The sequence below is a fragment of the Ambystoma mexicanum genome, chromosome 5p (genome assembly GCF_040938575.1).
Source record: "Ambystoma mexicanum isolate Mex_15411 chromosome 5p, UKY_AmexF1_1, whole genome shotgun sequence".
Taxonomy (NCBI): domain Eukaryota; kingdom Metazoa; phylum Chordata; class Amphibia; order Caudata; family Ambystomatidae; genus Ambystoma; species Ambystoma mexicanum.
Window position 1 is genome coordinate 423,005,414 of NC_090930.1, and position 12,532 is coordinate 423,017,945.

Here is a 12,532-nt window from a genome sequence, read left to right on the forward strand (position 1 = left end):
CGGGGCCTATCCTGATTACCATATATCATGGTGCTGGGATCAAATCTGCTCTGTGTCCCCAATGACTGGTAGGGACCATCATTTCTTTGATCTTGATTTTGTCTCTGATTATTGTTCATACCTGCCATATCAGACCGGTATCTTACCCGGGGTCTATCTCCTAAATATCTAGGGCTGATGTAGCTCTCTCTATTACTAGGATCATGTGATTGGAATATTGGTACAGTAAATGGCGATCTTTGTTGATTACCCCTTTGTTCAGGTGTCACATTATTTTTACCTTGGCTTTGAGCAGACTCAAGGGACATTTTGGCTGACCTGATTTCCATTACTGTGGCTGAGGGTTCTTTAGATTTAGGCCTAGTATCTTTCATTTTATCACTTTCTCTACCCTGACAATAGAGTACCTCATATAGCTTGGTGCTTTGATGTACAATCCATTCAAGGGACTTGTCACGGTCAAATTCACGGACCAATTGGGATATAATGTCTTTCTGTAGCCCATAGAAGTATGCGGTTTTAAACTCATTGGAATTTGAGTCAAAAGATACATCAAAGCGAGAGAATGCTCTTTTTAAGTCTTGTAAAAATTGGCGAGGTGATGTATTAGGTCCAGCAGTAATAGTGTACGCAACTTTCTTTGCCTCCTGCAATGACTGAAAAGGAGAAAAATGGCGCCTAATTTCTTTTTCAAACTCCAGCCATGTCATATTCTGCTGTTCATTTAATCCCCTTATGATGCTGGCCGTCGGGGCATCTAAAGTTAAATGAAAATATTGTCTGTACTGTTCCTTAGGTATCTGGAGCGCTTTAAAAATGTCATGCACCGCTTCTAAGTGATCCTCAATGCAGCATTCACCTCCCTTTTTAAATGGTTTGATCAGGGCTTTAATGGATTTCATTATTTTTATGGGGCTACTTGTTGCAATGCATGGAATTGCACTATTTTGTGATTCAATCCTGTTTTCAGGTGTATGAGATTGGTGGCTGCCCCCAATGGGAGTATCAAATCCCCCAAGGGCGCTGCAACCAAGTTCAGTCACCGGCCCAGTCACTGGGGCACTAGCTCTTTGGGCAGAGCTAGAATTCACCTCCACTCCATTGAATGTGGTGCCCTGCCGCCTCTCCTGGGACCTGGGAATGCACATTTGCTGTTCTAAGTCCTTACACTTTTTAAGGAGTCTGTTGGCTTCATCATGCAAATAATTATTTTCATCACTCATTTTATTAATTGCCTCCTGCATATCGCACATTTGCATTTGGCATTCATTGAACTCTTTACTTCTCTTGTCTCTTTCTTGGATCATTTTAATCATTTCTTGTTCTACACTCTGGAGATCACCTTCTTTTTCGCAATGTTCTTTTTGTAAAATCTGCATTTCTGAAACAACCTCATCTTTATCCTGCCTAATGTGATCCACTAAGGCTTTTAAGTGTGTCAATTCTTGCTCACTATCTTCAAATTGTTTCTTGTTTTTGGATAACTGAGTATCAAAGTCTCTGCATTTTAATTGCATGTCTTTTTGGCATACATCCAATTCTGCTCTCAACATTTCCTGATTTTTACTTGCCCCATCTAATTCAGTCTTTAACCTGTTAATTAGCTGAGTATCATTCTCTTGCATTCGCAGTGACTTGTTTAAAATAAACCATATTTTGCCGCATAGCCGTATTAAACAGTCTTTCTCTGCACTTTTATCGGCTGCATTCAATAATCTTGTAAGGCAGACCTGAATTATGCTGCCTTCTGCAAAAATATTGTCTAGTTTTTCTTTCTGCACCTCACCCTGAATGCGGTTACTCCATTCTAAGGTACTGTTCGAAGACCAATTCCCATGTGCAAATAACTTTGCCTCTAAATATTGCACTAGATCTGAGAATGTGGTTTCCCTTTGTGACATTCTGAAATTCGTTTCTAGTGGCACACTGCTATTATAAAATGGGTTCCCTTTAATGTGCAAATGGCAGTGTGAGACACGCTTGCCACGCCCAGTAGGTACTCTATGATCACTTTCCCGGCCTGCAACGCACCATAAATATGTAGGGTATTTTGTGGAGATTTGGGGCCTGACGGTATTTTATTACCGCTGAGAAATAACTTAGCAATAATCACTCTTTGTATTCAGATTTGGCCATGTGCAACAATAATACAATGGACATGCATTATTTCAGCACCCAGACCTGCATATTTGGTATACGTGGTTGGTGGTATTTTGGTGAGCATAATTCCCTTGTTTTATTTGTGGCCCCAATGTCCAGAATCCCTTATCTTCGCTTAGATTTTTCGTGTGATCACTAGAGAGACCTCAGACCTGCATTCTAGGGAAACCACAATTTCCAGGGATAGTGTTGGTGCGCCACCATGGGCAAACTCACTGACTTATTTACGACAGAGAGCTATATGTGGTAGTCTTGTGGTAATTTCCACTACCTTATATACGGTAGGGAGCTATGTTCAGAGAGTCTCTCTTCCCGTTGGCTCATGTACCTCCAACAAGTTATACTACAGTCACTCACAATTATTCATACTGATTCTGACATACACACATCTGTCTTAAAATGACCATTGCACTGTTTAAAAATCTCCCCACATCATTGGCATTGTAATGGTAAATAGAAAATAAACCACCCGTCTGTTTTCAAATATTTTCTGTATTATAAAATTTGCATTTAGACATAATCTCATTCTTTACAGCAATAAAAGGGAACAATCAAAGCATTTTCAATGACACACTGCAATTATAGTGGCGGAGAACAGAACTTAAATTGCAACATTAGCACTTGATTAAGACACGCACGGGACTTTCATTTTTCTACACTGACTGCATACTTTCGTGCACACACACAGCTCCCCCAGTTAGGTAATTACCTTATCTGTTTAGAGGATTCTCTCTGTGAATGTGGCTCTCTTGGCTTAACTCCAACGAAAAGGGACGCTTGCCTTCTCAAGCCGGGGTCATTGCCTGGAATTCTCAGCTTTTTCAGATAGGACAGCCTCTGCCAGTGGAAATGTAATTCTTTCAGCTTTCCCCAGTCTCGACTGCAGCAGGACACCCCCACAGCCAGGTCTTCTCCCCAGTAGTGCAGAAAGATGTCCGCCTGTCTTTTTCCCTGCTACTGCCCACTAAAACTTTCCTCTCAGCCCTCTTTATGACGTGTTCCAATGAAATCCATCATCTCTCATCCTCCTACTTTTAAACAATAGCTTCGCTTATACATTTGCAATTGTTGCAAATCTGACTTCCTTCCTCCTGCAGTTACTGTGCACAACAACACGGATAATCATGCAGAGAAGAGAGGAAAAATCTGCACACTCATTTAACTGGTTTTCAAAATATGCCTAATTCTGCAGTAGAGAACACATTTTATTAGTGAGTTATAATAAAATAAGGTTTTATTAGTCAGGTTAATGGTTAATATGTTAGCTGTTAATTTTCAAATGTGTCTCTAGCAATATAGGCATTTCAGGTGAAAAATAGTGTGCATATTTTTAAATGAACACGTGTGCTTTTAACTGTAAAAATAGCTTTGCATCTTATATGTTAAAATCGTTTTTTGACTGAATAGTCTGTCTTTCCTTGTTAATCTGTTAACCCATATAGCAATGCACCGCACCCTTGTGGTGGTGCTGCAAAAATGCTACTTGTGCAGTAGTGCTGTAATGCTACTTGTGCAGTAGCGCTGTAATGCTACTTGTGCAGTAACATGCCAAATATCCTTACAAACTGGAGACATAAAAACTGCAGGTGTGGATTGTACTGGAGGAAACCTTTTATGGTTTCAAAATGAGGTGACTGAAAATGAGCCCAATGCTTCTCTGTCGTACCCAGTGAGGTTCGTTTGTGGAGCTTGGCAAGCTTGGCTTACAGAAGCATAATAAAGCAACGCTGCTGATGGCTTGTTTTCTATCTTTTAAGGAAAGGTTGTACAAGCTACATTAAAAAAAAAAAAAACCTTTGGGTATCAATACTTGCTCTTTTTGTTTAGTTGGTCAGCGCTGCAGTATCAAAAAGAAGGAAACACTTTGTTTTTGCTTGTCTGTTTGAATATACCCTTCGCTGTCGTCACTGTAACTTTTGACTGTTAAGCTTTTTTCATGAAGTTGGTTGCACCAACTTTTTTTTTTTAACCAACTTTATTTAAACTCGGGTTTCATTCACATAACATATACCGACAAACAGGACCAGGCAGACTTATTGTAACTCTTTTAAGTCATACCCACACTATATTGTCCATCCCTGACCCTTCCCAATTCCACCTGGACCCCGGCAAACCCCACAATGTCCAATGGTTGTTGCACCAACTTCTAATTATATTTAGCATGGCCGGTGAGTTTTGTGTTTTTAAAAAAAAACCATATATATATATATATTTTCCCCAAGGGTTTCCTTTTTTATCTACATCCTCTGGCTTCTAAGCGCTGTAATAATAGCCATTTTTATGCAATTTAATGGTGCACGGTTTGTCTTCCTTTGGAGGATGAATGGCTTTTTGGTGCATGCTGTGATTTGAACTTGCCTCATTTCAGGCTGGTCTTCTATATTCTTTAAGCTCTTAAGAGTGTACTTTTTATTTGCTTTTAAGATGTATTTTCATGGTGTGATTTCTTAAAAATCAACTGCCGTTAGTCTCCTGGCACATGTGCATTTTTACCTTGTTGGCTTTAAAGATTGTTGTCCCAGGTGGTGGTGGTCAGTGGTTCGCAGACATCATGCATAGGGGAAAAATCGCAGAATCGGTCATGGAGGACTGTACCAAAAATTTACGACAGGAAATGCCAGTGTATCTCTGCTTTCAAAGTTGGTGTGTAGATTGATTCAGTCACAACAAGCTTAACAGAAAAGATTCCAGGAAGTAGACCAGGAGAATCTTACCTATCAAAGACAGGTACGGCTAGTACAACATTATTGCAAACGTTGGCGTGTTCAGTACTTTGTAACAACATTGTGTCCCAGAAAGTGCTCCGATTTAAAGGGGGACAATGATGACACGGTCTGGTAAAGAGGAAATCGATCAGATAGCACCACTGTAGATGAGCAGCTAAATTAGCAGCCATTTCCTGCAAGCTCTGACGACTGTGCTCCCCAAGAGAGGCATGGCTGCCTGCTCTACAAACCGCGAGTAGCTCACAGAAGTACATCTGCTGATAAAATTGGCGTGCAGGTGCTGCTTTTTGTTCATCTGCAGAAGTGTTCCTTCTTTCCAATGTAGAATTCTCAACTCGGATGTGTTGGTCCTACAGGCTGAAGAGATCCTATGAGGCACACTGACTGCTTTTCAATCTTAGCTGCTGCCAATGTGAATTCTGGTGATAAGTCAAATTACCAACGAGAGTATTTTATAAGCGAGTAAAGAATCAGTTTTCACTGAAAGGCAGAGATGTTTTTGTACTATTTATTTTGGGTGGGGGCAGGCACTGGGGTCAGGGATGTTTTTTTTCCACTGGAAATCTGATAGATTTCCAGTAAAATAAATGACACGCCTGTCCCGTTGCTCCCGAGCTCCTCACACACAATGTGGTTATGTGTATGCCAGTCACTGGTGGTTCAAGGGGCGTGGATGGTATTGTATGACTGGATATCTGTCATGGATGTTCAGTAAAAAAATACCATGCCTGGGCCCCACATTGCCAAACAAATGCACACAATCAACGTGATTGTGTGTATGCGAGGTGCTGGGGAGACCATTGGGCAGGCATGTTAATGCCATCCATGTCCACTGGGGGACACACACACACACACACACGTGATTGTTTGTATGCAAGGTGCTGGGAGGGGTGGCAGGTATTGTATTTTACTAGACATCTGTCCTGTTTAAAAAGAAAAACACACATCCTGGGCTTCACAGCTGATTTTGGACGGTGGGGAGGGGGATTGTGCAAAATGCCTTTGTTGCACAAACCACCTACTCCCCCGCCCTCACTCGCCAAAATCATCTTGGAGCAGAGCTCATACACCTGTTCATTCACGCAAAAATCCATTATGCACTCACTTATAACACAAGCATGCATACGCTCATCCATACACATTTAAATGAGTGAACATACAAACGTACACATTTAAGCACCATCATGCACTCACTTATAACACAAGCATACATGCAGCCATACATATATGAAATAATTGAACATAAAAATACACATTTACACAATATGCGCACAGCAATTATGCTCTCATTCACACCAGCATCCATCATCATACATTAATTCACCTAACAAAAGCATGCACGCATCCATGTACATTTACATAAAAAAACATGAACCTAAACAATCGTAACTTCTGCCGTGGGTTTAGGAATCGGGAGGCTTCCTCGCTTCTGCACATGCGTGCAGGGGCCTGAGCACAGGTGATGAGGGGCCCAATTCCAGCCGGCTCTGTCTGAGGTGCAGGAGTCCCCCACAAACCCCCTTGCACATACAGAAAAAGTTACCGAGCCAGCATTTCCAATCGGCCATGCACGACTGGGGAGGCAAACCTCCCCCAGCCTTGCATGGCTCATTGAGGTTGCACCGCTAGGGAACTTTAACTGTCATCGGAAACAGTGTTTCCCTTTAACAGTTCAGAGCACTCCCTCAGCTGAAAAAATAGCTGAGGGAGTGCTCGTATTTCACTGGGCTGGCTCCTCCATAATAGGTGAGATGCGGCCAAGACCCGGTGGGTCGACTCCCCCTTCCCCTTGCCCATCATGGACTAGCCGCCCCTGAAATGCTTGCTAAAAAGAGAACCCGAGACTAACCAATATCATTTTTTTTCTTTTCTGGGAAACACACATGGGATCATGTCCCCCTCCTTCCACCCACAGCTCTGGATATTTTGGATCAGTGGTACACAGATCCACAGAGAGAAACTATTAATACTGCTTGGTTTTAAGAGATAAAAATGTATCTTTTGATGTGCATAAATAACGAAATGCAAAGAAATATATTACAAAAACATTTCTCTTTTACCATCCAACCCTATTTTAGCTGGCTTGTAAAATGCTCCCATTGGGAATGGGACTTATCTTTTTGCTCTCTAAACTATAATTTTACTCCCAACTTAAGAAAAATCATTGGCAATGCCAACCGCTTGGGTATTTGTGTAGGCTTGGGGAAAGGCACTTTTTAGGCACAGCTCTAGTGGTATTAACTGGCCATTGATATCAGCTGGTGCAAAATAGTATTCAATAGCAGTGCCTGGCAAATGCCTAATACTTATTCACAAGCCAAAACGTCTGGCTTTGCCAATGCTTTTTTTAGCAGGAGTTTGTGAAGGACAGTCGTAGGAGTTATACATCGAGTGGCTGAAGGCAGACCTGGTTAATATTTTTATTACACCAGTAGCAGGTTTACAACTCCAATTGTCATTAACTTTCTGCCTACTGTTTTGGAAAAAAACCGCTGGCAGGCACTTGAGTGCAATGTTTGATGGTAAGGCTTGAATAAAGCGAGCTAATTTACTGTGAGCAGGTGTTTTCGGCAGGCAGGGGTAGAAACTGGGTGGCAATGGCCATAGGGATTAACGTGGCCATGGGCTGTCAGTATTGTATTTGTTTATATAGCGCCACTTCCCCATTTGTATGGCCTCTCTGCCCTAAGTGGTTGGAATGTCCTTGGGGACCGAAGTCCATGTAATGGATTCAATGAGTTAACTGTAAGGCGCATGTGTGCGTTCTGCTTGGTTAGGGTTTAGGTGGGCTGGCTAGGCTCCAGGAAGCAACCCGGAGGTCAGGCATGTGTTTGTGAATTAGGATAGAGTGCTAGTGCAGGAAACCTGATGTGTGCCCTGCTAGACTGACATTTTACGTAGGTTGTTGCAGTGTTCTATTGGCAGAGGTGCGACATACTAGTTGTTTCAATGCAGAAGGCTATGCAAGCTCCTAGACTGGATTTGCATAGCCATAGCTGCGTTCTGTTGTGCATGGCTGCTTGGCCGTGCCTGCGGCCTGTGTCCACAGATGTGGTGCAAGATACACATACCTTAAATTTGGATGGAGTTAATCTTTGTCACTTCCTAGGTCCAATGTGATTGGCTGGTCTTACCAGCTAAGGACTCCTTAGATCGCGAGCCTGCACGGTGGGAGGGGTGGGGGAGTGATGCATGATCGTCTGGGTTGTGGGGGGGGGGGTGCAGCACATTTATCATGGTTTGCCGTTGCAAATACTGCAGGAATCTGCAGTGGGTTGGGGGAATAGGAGTGTTGCCAGGTTTGGGCCAGCGCTTGTGTGCAGGTCAGTCACTGGCTAGAGCTTGAGAAGATTTCAAGAGGAGGAAGGAAAGAGCCGGGTTTTGAGGGCCTTTCCTGAATGCCAGGTGATTGTCAATGTTGCAGATGTGGATGGGGCAGAGAATTCCAGATGAAGGAGGATCTGCACAGTCTGGTGCAGTTTAATGGGGGATAACCAGGAGGGATGCTGTGTGGGATTGGAGTGTCCTGGAGGGGTGGTAGTGAGTGAGATTGTCTTGGGGGAATTCTGGGCCAGTGTTGTGAATGGCACGGTGAGTGATGCACATGGATTTAAAGTTAGTTTGACCGATGGGGAGCCAGTGGAGGACTTTTAGTGTGAGGCTGATGTGTTCTCTGGGTGGGAGGCCAATGAACCGGCGTGCCGTAGCGTTTTGTATTTTTTTTGTAGTTTCCTTAGCTGGAACGCCTGTGCGCCTATATAAAGGCAGTTTGCATATAAGCGGGAAAGGATAATGGCAGAGAATCTGTGAGGTATGGGAAGATTCGCCTGAGGATGCGTAGGTGGACGAAACAGGTTCTGGATACAGAATTGACGTGTTGGAAGAGGGATAAATCCCTGTCCATCCACAATTTTTCACTGGGTTGGAGGTTGTCGGTTGGCGGTCTAGAGCGTGAGGGTAGGGGATAGGTTGGGTAAGGAGTGCATCTGCAGACTAGTATTTCTGTTTTTCCAGGGATGGGGGTGGAGTGGGTGGTCATCATCCAGTGGTCCATTTCCGAGGGGGCATGATGACCGATCAGGGTGGGTGACACCCAGTGATTTGGTGATTTTAAGGATGATCTGGGTATCGTCTGCGTTTTGTAGCAGGTGAGATTGTGGGAGCGGTGGGGAGTGGGCTCAAATGCATATTGAAGAGGAGGGGGATAGGGACCTGTGGGACCCATTTTGGTACTGGGTGGGATGCAGAGGTGAAAGGATGTCTAGGAGAATGGTGTGGTCAATGGTATCGAAGGCAGCTGAGAGGCCATGGTGGAGTACAGTGCATCCTGCAGCGTCCGCTTTTTTTTTTTTTTTTTTTTTTTTAGATCGTCCCAAACAAATATTAGGGAGGTCTCTGTTCCTCTGGGGGGGTCTGAAGCCAGATTGGGCAGGGTCAAGGAGGTTGTTGACTTCAGTGAAGTGACAGTTGCTTGTATGCTGTGCGGCCTGAGTTTGGCCATGAAGCGCAAGTCCTAAAATGAGCAGTGTTGCATAGCAATTTACTATGCAATTCTGTGGTTTTGCTGATTAAATTGACACGTGTGTAGCAAAACTAGCCAAGTTACCCTGTTCAATGAAAGCACAGCACGCCCTGCATTAATCTCTTGCCTTCAGGGCTCTCTCCACCCTCTTTTCTCTGTACAAGTTCAAATAGGCAAATGGGGGGAGAGGGTGCACCAGTAATCATCTCCTCCACTCTTAAGTGTGGGAGTGTTAGGCGAGGTTACAAGGCATACATTAGTTTCAAAAATTGATTAGCAGAATTTGCTAATTAAAGTATTTTTGATGAGCAAATAAACTTATTTGATTAGCAATTTTAAATCCCAAAGTTATTTTACCCCAAGACAAACAATTAGCAAGAATACAGCATTTCTATGTACCTCTCAAGTAATACATTAGTGCAATGACTGTCTGTAAAATGTAAAGGTTCACTGCATGAATGGACCACATAAATAGACTTGATTTTTAAAGCTGACGTTTTTTTTTCTCCCATTTCAAGGTTCTGTGCAGCTGGGTCATGCAGCCATCAGTGGTGCATAGTGCAGTTTCCATCAAATTGTCAACAAGACATCAATAAAGGTGCAATTGAGTGTCATTTTTATTTTATTATCAAGCTTTATTTAGCTAGTGTTTGGCATACAACAGTCATAAGCAACTTCCCAAGACGAAGACAGCAGCTACAAGGAGTTTGCGACAAATTGGGGACATTAGTTATCTTATTCTGCATCACCAAATGTCCAGATGCCAGTCTCTTGGTCTGCCCAGTTCAGTGAGGCCCTGATGCAGCACCTACCAGTTACTAGTGCCGTAAAGTCTCAACTGCGAGACAAATGGGCCCAGCAAGTTAACATGTAATCATCCATTTGTGGTCTGACTTATTGAAAGTCTGCAGAAAGTGAGATGATTTAAAAGATCAAAATAATAATCTAAAGAGGGAGTGCCATCAGATACCTAAAAGCCAATAGAAAAATCATCAGGGTGCCCAAGAGGTCGGAAACATCTTCTCTAAACCTATTGCACACAGGCACTGCATTTTGTGACTCCATGGCATTGTGAGAAGTATTGAGTGGCAAGTTAGCAGCAAATTGTGCAATGTAATGCCCATCAGGCCACCAACACTGCTGAAGGATAAATAATGCACATTTCTGTTCTTGCCAGCACAGTGGTGTGGCTAGGTTGGGTCAAATGATGTGCCCAGCATCACACAGTTTGGTTAAGCAGTGAAGCCAGAATTTGCTAGCAATTTAAGCAACTTGCCACATACCTTCCAAGCTCTAATTAGTACACATTTGTTTTGTGTTTCAAAAACTACAAAATGGTTGTTTATTTGCAAAGGACACAAATCCCCTTGGGTTATTCAAACAACGTCGCAACAGGAATGAATTCCCATTTGCAACTGTGGAGCACTTTCATTGGTGCCCGAGTCAATTATTGTATGCCCCAGTCTGACCCTGCACCACTTGCCACCCTCAGCAGCGGGTGGCCGGGCACACACCTTCAGCCGGGCCTGTTGCTGGATGTTGGAGAGTGGGTGGCAATATTTCTCCCGCCCGAACGGGTTGGAGAAATATTATTCTCAGCCACTTGCTAACACTAGCACTCGCAGCAATAATGCAGCCTGCTCTTAGAAGGTTTTAAATATTCTTTCATGAAGTGAAATAATATTTAAAGCCTTCTACGAGCAGGCTGTGTTACTGAGGGGCTGGGTAATAGCAAGTATGGCTGGAATTAATATTTGTCCCCCAACGGGCGGGAGAAATATTTCTTCCCAGTATGGCCACTTGCTAAACACCCAGCGCCCCATGAAACACATTTAATGCAAAACGGGCCCGGCTCCCACACCCAAACCTCCCCTAAGCTCTCCCTCCACCTTACCTCAAAAACACAAGAGCCGAGTGTGAGAGGGGGGCTGAGATCCTCCTCTCATGCAATGTCGCCGCATCCGGCTGGGCTCATAACATTGATATGTTTTTAGGCCAGCCCGGGTGCTTCTGCCTCGCCTGCAGTGCACGCTGTGCACAGACTCGCCGAGAGGCAGAGTTTAGGCACAATCTTATTTTTTTCTTCATTTCTCAGTTGGTGCGACACGATTCATTAAATATACAGCAGAACAGCAGTACTGTATCACTTACTCTGTCTGGCAAAGACCAGTATGTGTATGTAAGCTGTTAATGCATAATTACAGTATTGCTACTGCAAAACACTGCATTGTCTCCATGCTTTACAATACAGTTTAGGTTGGTGTATCTAAATTGCATAGTGCCAACTATATTTCATTTTGTTGAGGAAGATGTTTCACATTGACAAGTGAACACTTTTGAAAATGTACATGATCACAGGGCCAAATGCTTTTAATTTCCAACCTAGTTCTGTGACCTGCTGGTCACATACATCTGTGCAACTGGTGCACATCTCGTGAGCTTTTCCCATACTTCTTGACATTATATCTTTATCATCCTGTTGCATTATACCAGCGACCTTGAAAGTGAGACAGCCGCAAACTACAATATTCCACCTAGTTAGGCCAGTTCTCTGTTGCTTCATCCAATCTGCATAGTCTCTTCTTTCCTCTTGCATAACAAATTTACAAAGCTAATCAGATGTTTACACAAAGTAGTGATTAATAGTTAATCCAGTCTGTAAATCTACATATCTACTGCAATGTCATGCTCTATAGTAAGCATCCAGAGCTCGATTTTGCTCAGTTTGATTGTATATTAGCACCTGCGGGAGACAGCTGGGCAAACGTTTTCAGAGCCTGTTTTTTTTAAATATATATATTTTTTTTTAACAATTTCTATGATTGTTTATTCATACAGCTAACCTTTTACATTTTACAGACCTCCAGGGCTTGAAAAGTCTACTTGCCCACTCACATTGTCAAGTAGATTTTTGGAAAGGGTACCATTTGAAGGGATGTTCGATTTTATTTTGCATTTACTTTGTTTGCAGTAAGTACATGGCTGCCATCTGGGTGGCAGCAGTATGCCAAAGAGAGTGGATTTGTGGTTTCCTGCACCAAAAGCGCATTTAAATTTGTTCTCCGTTGCCATGGGTTGAGTGCATTCCTCTTAACTAGAGTAGGTTAACTTAATCGTCCTTTAG

General features: G+C 43.0%; 1 protein-coding gene and 1 long non-coding RNA gene across 4 annotated transcripts in view; one reads left to right on the top strand and one right to left on the bottom strand.

Annotated features, from left to right (window-relative positions):
* LOC138480990 (uncharacterized) overlaps positions 1-3,112 on the bottom strand; it is a 57,265-nt gene extending 54,153 nt beyond the window's left edge. Inside the window, exon 1 of the mRNA XM_069612823.1 lies at positions 2,870-3,112. The gene's annotated coding sequence lies outside the window, so the exon portion shown is untranslated. The remainder of the gene's footprint in view (positions 1-2,869) is intronic.
* Positions 1-12,532, top strand: part of LOC138480991 (uncharacterized) — a 67,832-nt gene that overhangs the window by 12,870 nt on the left and 42,430 nt on the right. For 2 of the 3 annotated variants that reach the window (XR_011274180.1, XR_011274178.1), the window contains exon 2: positions 9,927-10,006. The exons of the other annotated variant lie outside the window; for it this stretch is intronic. This is a non-coding gene — a long non-coding RNA (uncharacterized lncRNA). The remainder of the gene's footprint in view (positions 1-9,926; positions 10,007-12,532) is intronic. 3 annotated transcript variants of the gene reach the window in all.